Genomic DNA, 6,654 nt, shown 5'->3' with positions numbered 1-6,654 from the left:
TGAATGCAAATAAGCAAGTATGTAGGAATCAATGCACACAGTTGACACAAGTGTTTGCTTCTAAGATAGAAAGAAGTAGGTAGACTGACTCAACATAAAGTAAAAGAAAGGCCCTTCGCAGAGGGAAGCATGGATTACTATTTTTGTGCTAGAGCTTTTATTTTGAAAACATAGAAAGAATTTTGTCAACGGTAGTAATAATTCATATGTGTTATGCATAAGATATCCTATAAGTTGCAAGCCTCATGCATAGAATACCAATAGTGCTCGCACCTTGTCCTAATTAGCTTGGATTTACATGGATTATCATTGCATAACATATGTTTCAACCAAGTGTCACAAAGGGGTACCTCTACGCTGCCTGTACAAAGGTCCAAGGAGATAGATCGCATTTGATTTCTCGTTTTTGATAGATCTCAACTAAGGACATACATACCGAGACAACATAGAAAACAGATAATGGACTCCTCTTTAATGCATAAGCATTCAACAACAGATAATATTCTCATAAGAGATTGAGGATTAATGTCCAAACTGAAACTTCCACCATGATACATGGCTTTAGTTGGCGGCCCAATGTTCTTCTCTAACAATATGCATACTCAAACCATTTGATCATGATAAATCACCCTTACTTCAGACAAGACGAACATGCATAGCAACTCACATGATATTCAACAAAGGTGTAATAGTTGATGGCGTCCCCAGAAACATGGTTACCGCTCAATAAGCAACTTATAAGAAATAAGATACATAAACTACATATTCTTTACCACAATAGTTTTTAAGGCTATTTTCCCATGAGCTATATATTGCAAAGACAAGGAATGAAATTTTAAAGAAAGCACTCAAGCAATTTACTTTGGAATGGCAGAGAAATACCACGTAGTAGGTAGGTATGGTGGACACAAATGGCATAGATTTTGGCTCAAGGTTTTGGATGCACGAGAAGTATTCCCTCTCAATACAAGGCTTTGGCTATCAAGGTTGTTTGAAGCAAACACAAGTATGAACCGGTACAGCAAAACTTACATAAGAACATAGTGCAAGCATTATAAGACTCTACACTGTCTTCCTTGTTGTTCAAACACTTCACTAGAAAATATCTAGACTTTAGAGACACCAATCATGCAAACCAAATTTCAACAAGCTCTATGGTAGTTCTTCACTAATAGGCGCAAAGTACATGATGCAAGAGCTTAAACATTATCTATTTGAGCAAAACAATTGCCAAGTACCAAATTATTCAAGACCATTGTCAACACCCGGATTTTTAAGTCCGGATGCCTATTATGTCATACATCGCAATCCCAGGAATATTGTTGTTGCGAGGCATAATAGTTAAGTATCACAGTCATCATTCATTACAAACCAAAAGTCTTACAAATTTGGAATCACATGATCCATATTACACGAATAGATGATCTATTGATCAACGAACACACACAAGTTCATAGTTCATAGCGGAAGCGTAAGATACAAGGACTCTCTAGTCCACAGGCCAACGCTTGACGTCGGAAGGCGCTTAGTTGTCGTAGGCGTCCTGCTGGTCATCTCCTTGTTCATCTTCATACTCTGGCCATTTGAATAGCCAGGGACAAAGCCGTGAGTACTTTAAGTACTCGCAAACTAATACTAATGTAAGTGCTAGACATTTCTAGTATGGTTTGCTAAGCTCTAGTTGATTTGCATAAAGCTAGTTTTAGTTCACAATATTTGAGAAAAGCTTATTCAAGTGCTAACTAACTCAAGTGGGAACATTAGTGTCATTCCCACCATTCAAGTGGTGATTTCAATTCAATTCACCACAAGTCATTTCACCATCATCTTTCAACCTCATTTTCAAAGCTATGACATCGGAAACTGTATGGCCTTTCCAACCGTCCGTAACCGTGGACGCGGCTATTCGAATAGGTTTACACTCTGCAGAGGTTGCACACTTGTGCCACAACATTTGATTTCATCCGTCGGGATTACCCAAAATCATCGCAACACAGTACGCGGATCATCAACCATAACCTTTCACTTATAAATCCTAGTATGAGCACCTCTCCCCATGAGCTTGGCCTCCCAGTGAAGACCAACTGTCAACCTGGGAACTGCACAGGGCTTGGCCGTACAATTCACCTCAATTTCACATCATTTCTCAACAACCCGAGGCAGCCTCAAGCGTAACCCCTATGACGTGTGTTCAGAGGGAACCCATACTAAGATGCATAAACTTCCAGTTAAGCCCTACCCATAATCAGGTATTGTGGGGGTACTTAATAATTGGAAAGGTATCGCATTCAAACCAACATCATTGTTTATCAAAAATCACCATCTTCTCTTGGTCACATTCACCTTCAAAAATCATTCAATGGAATGCCTCTTCATTCCAAGGTTTCAAATTCATTTCAAATTCACATTGTTCCCATCTAGAGTAGTCAAGTTTTATTTCATTAGCACTAGCTCTAAATCATGAGGGGTGCTATCTTGCTTTGCTTGGAAGAGACTAACTTCACTACTCTAGTCACCAACTTGTACTTTGACCAAAGTTAACTATAAAAGTAACTTATTGAGAAAACAAGTAAAAGCTTGTAATGGAAAAACTTGGGATAGGCTTATGTAAGAAAAGGTAAGAATCATGGTGCCTTGCCCCAAGGGGCTTTGCACTTTGCCAGAATATTAGCTTGCCTTGGTAGTTCTCAAACTGTTCCTCCTCCTCCTCTTGGTAGCAACCTTCTTCTTCGGCGTACTCTCCGGTGCTACCGTCTAAATTTGAATACGAGTATAATTACTCACTAATTCAATGGCTATTCCATATATCACATATAAACACACAAACTATTCTATGCACACAAAATAATCTACTTAGGGTGCATGGGTTGTGTTGTTTGAATAGAATTCACTTCTTTGTATTCCATATGTAAATGATAGTTTCCATAGGGTTCTTGAGAAATAATTTCCTCTCATTGAAATCTTCTTAAGATTTAATTTCTCAAACAATCATGTATGAACTCATATTGACCTAAGTCAGATGTTCATCATCATCATTTGGAGAAATGATTTAAATGAGGTAGATCACCTCATATCATTTAATAACACTACATATGATTTAAATCTCAAGTAATTCATATAGGAGAGTTTGGGACCAGGGGTCCAAACATCCCATGAATTCATGTGAGACAAGTTTAAATGAAGTGTAAGACTCCACATAATTTACTTTAATAGTTTTGGACAATATCAACTAGTTAAACTAGCCATAATATCCATTAATTAAACTATGGCATGATCATGCAAAGTGACCACACCATTTGATTGCATAAACAATTAGTGTAAGTCAAAAGTGAGCTATTAGAGTTGGAATTAACTTAATATCTATTTTGGTTGATTTTTAAGAATTATTTGAATAGGGAAAAGTCCCTGCCTTGTTATTTTTATCAGATTAATTCTACAAAGAATCTGGTCATGGGACCAGTGGCATGTTGTAGATAATTTTACTAGCTTTCCAAAGATATAAAGTTCATCAACTTTGGTTTAGCCAATTTAAATCTATTGAAATTCAAAGTGGAGGCAGTATTGAAAATCATTTGAATTAATTAAATCCAGTTTGAATTAAAAGGCCGGCGGGAAAAGCTAACTGGGCCCAAAGATTTAAAAACGGCCCAAGGCCAGCCCAGCCACGGTCCAGTGCCGCGCGGGCTGCTCGACGAAGGGTCCCGCCGTGGCGGCTCTTAAACGCCGAAGCGGTATGGAGCAGCGTGGGGCGTAGGATTAGATCAAGATCTAACGGCCGTGGTTCATCGTCCCGCCGGCGAGAGAGGAGTTCACCGGCGGCTCAGGTAGGGGGTTGGAGGGCTTACGGTGGCTCCAGCTAGGGTTGGCAATATGCTCGGTGAAGTTGTGGACGACGGCGAAGCGACTGGTGGCAGTGGCGGAGCTCGAGGTGGTCTGGTTCACCGGCGATTGCTGCAGGGCTTCCGCGGCGGCGATCTTGCGATTAGGCTTGCTCCGGCGAGGATTCGATGGGTGGAGTGGTGGTTGAGAAGCAGTGAGAGGTGGGGAGTCTGGTGGTGTGCTTGGATTGCTCAGGGGAGCTCTCCTTTTATAGCATTGCTTGAGTGCTGCGGGGCAGGGTGGCGGTCGACCATGGCGCGGCGGTTCCGGCGGCTGGTCGAGCTAGGCGAGGTCATGGCGATGCTCTACGTGTCCAGGCGAGGCTAATGGCGGCAACAGCTTGGTCGGGGAGGGCCTGGTTGTGTCGCATCGTTTCCATGTCTGCTGCGCCCGCGGCGGACCAGGGTTTCCTTCTCCGGTGGCGGTGGGCGCGGGTCATGGTCTGGCGGGTGTCTGGCGGCGTCCAGGTGTCGTGGTGATGCTCAAGGCATCGTGAGCGGGTCCAGGGCGAGCGCAGGGTGGCGGCGCGGCGCGTGGCCAGTGACATCTTCGAGCATGTCCATGCGCGACATCATCGGCATGGTGAGCGCGTCCTGGGCGCGTGGCCAGTGACATCTTCGAGCATGTCCATGCGCGACGTCATCGGCATGGTGAGCGCGTCCTGGGCGCGCGTCGTCCGGCCAGTGTCGTCGTCCTCCTCGACAACGGCGGTGCTAGGCGGTGCTAGGCGATGTGTTGGCGTGCTGTGGCGAGGTGGCCAGGGCAGGGAAGCAATGGAGAGAGGGGGAGCTTGTCGGGTTGGGCGCCATGGCCGGCATGGCCATGCCCTAGCTTGCTCTCTCTCTCCCTAGTGTGCTATTTGGTATTGATTGGGTTTAAGGGGACCAGGGAACAATTTAGAGTAGTGTAGTGTAGATTAGGTTGAGTAGAAACACTATTTGCAATAGTTGCAAATAGTGCCCGAATTTGGAATTTGCAAAATTGTTCAAATTTGAAATAATTCAAAAGGTGAATCTATTTGAAATCTATTTGTTTAGATAAGTTGTATTTGACCAGAGGTGATTAGAGGTGGTGGTGGAAAAGTTTAATTCCAAGTTTTGCCAAAATTGGCTAAGTGGAGCATGTTGCATATGTGATAAAGTTGAGACTTTGGATGAGCATTGCTCATGATCAAAGATGATTTTGGCATGGTGATCTTTACCAAAGTTGTTCACCTTGATGTTGACTTTGAAATGGTACAAAGAGTTAGCAAGATTTGGTTTGGGAAAATTGAATGGCAATGGCTCAAAGTGGTGATCAGACTATAATTGTCAATTTTGACCATTATCATATGTGAGCTAGTTTTGCATTTGGAAATTATTTGAGTTGTGATTCTTTGATTCCAAAAGTTGTAATAAGTGTTTAATAACATTATTCAACTAATGGTGAAGACCAAATAGGTCTAGGGTCAAAATTTATAAAAATGCCATAGGGCATATGTGAGGGTTTTTAGGGTTTTTCATTTTTATGGATTTTCTTCCTCTTTGATTTATTTGGTTGGTGATCTTAATATGATCACATTAGGGTTTTAGAGCATATCAAATACAAGTAATAACAATCATCATGGCATATCACTCAAATGCACAAGTCCTATGCATGGTACTATATGCAAATTAAAAAGTTCTTGTTGGTTTGAAATTTTGCTTTCTGGAAATCTCTAACTTTCTTTTTATTGAAATTTGGGGTGTTACAACCATATACCAATTACTACATGAAGCATTTTCTGTTTCCAACCAAATAGCAATGAACGAAGCAGTTTCAACCTTCGCCATGAACATTAAAAGTAAAGCTAAGAACACCAGTGTTCATATGAACAAGCGGAGCCTGTCTCTCTCCAACACATGGATTGCTAGGATCCGAATTTATTCAGAGAATGAAAATAACAAAACGAAAATAAAACACACAGACACTCCAAGTAAAGCACATAAGATGTGACGAAATAAAAATATAGTTTCACTAGAGGTGACCTGATAAGTTGTCGATGAAGAAGGGGATGCCTTGGGCATCCCCAAGCTTAGATGCTTGAGTCTTCTTGAAATATGCAGGGATGAACCACGGGGGCATCCCCAAGCTTAGACTTTTCACTCTTCTTGATCATATTGTATCATCCTCCTCTCTTGACCCTTGAAAACTTCCTCCACACCAAACTCAAAACAAACTCATTAGAGGGTTAGTGCTTAATCAAAAATTCACATATTTAGAGGTGACACAATCATTCTTAACACTTCTGTACATTGCACAAAGCTACTGAAAGTTAATGGAACAAAGAAATCCGTCCAACATAGCAAAAGAGGCAATGCGAAATAAAAAGACAGAATCTGTCAAAACAGAACAGTCCGTAAAGACGAATTTTTTAGGGGCACTTAACTTGCTCAGATTAAAAAGCTCAAATTGAATGAAAGTTGCGTACATATCTGAGGATCACTCGTGAATTTTCGCTGATTTTTCTGAGTTACCTACAGAGATACCTACTCAAATTCGTGACAGCTAGAAATCAGTTTCTGCGCAGAAATCCAAATCTAGTATCAACCTTACTATCAAAGACTTTACTTGGCACAACAATGCAATAAAATAAAGATAAGGAAAGGTTGCTACAGTAGTAACAACTTCCAAGACACAAAAAAACTGTAGCAAAATAAAAACATGGGTTATCTCCCAAGAAGTGCTTTCTTTATAGCCATTAAGATGGGCTCAGTAAATTTAATGATGCACTCGCAAGAAATAAGAGTTGAAGCA

This window comes from Lolium perenne, chromosome 2, assembly GCF_019359855.2.
Source record: "Lolium perenne isolate Kyuss_39 chromosome 2, Kyuss_2.0, whole genome shotgun sequence".
NCBI classification, from domain to species: domain Eukaryota; kingdom Viridiplantae; phylum Streptophyta; class Magnoliopsida; order Poales; family Poaceae; genus Lolium; species Lolium perenne.
The sequence above is the reverse complement of the archived record's forward strand: the minus strand, read 5'-3'. Positions refer to the sequence as shown.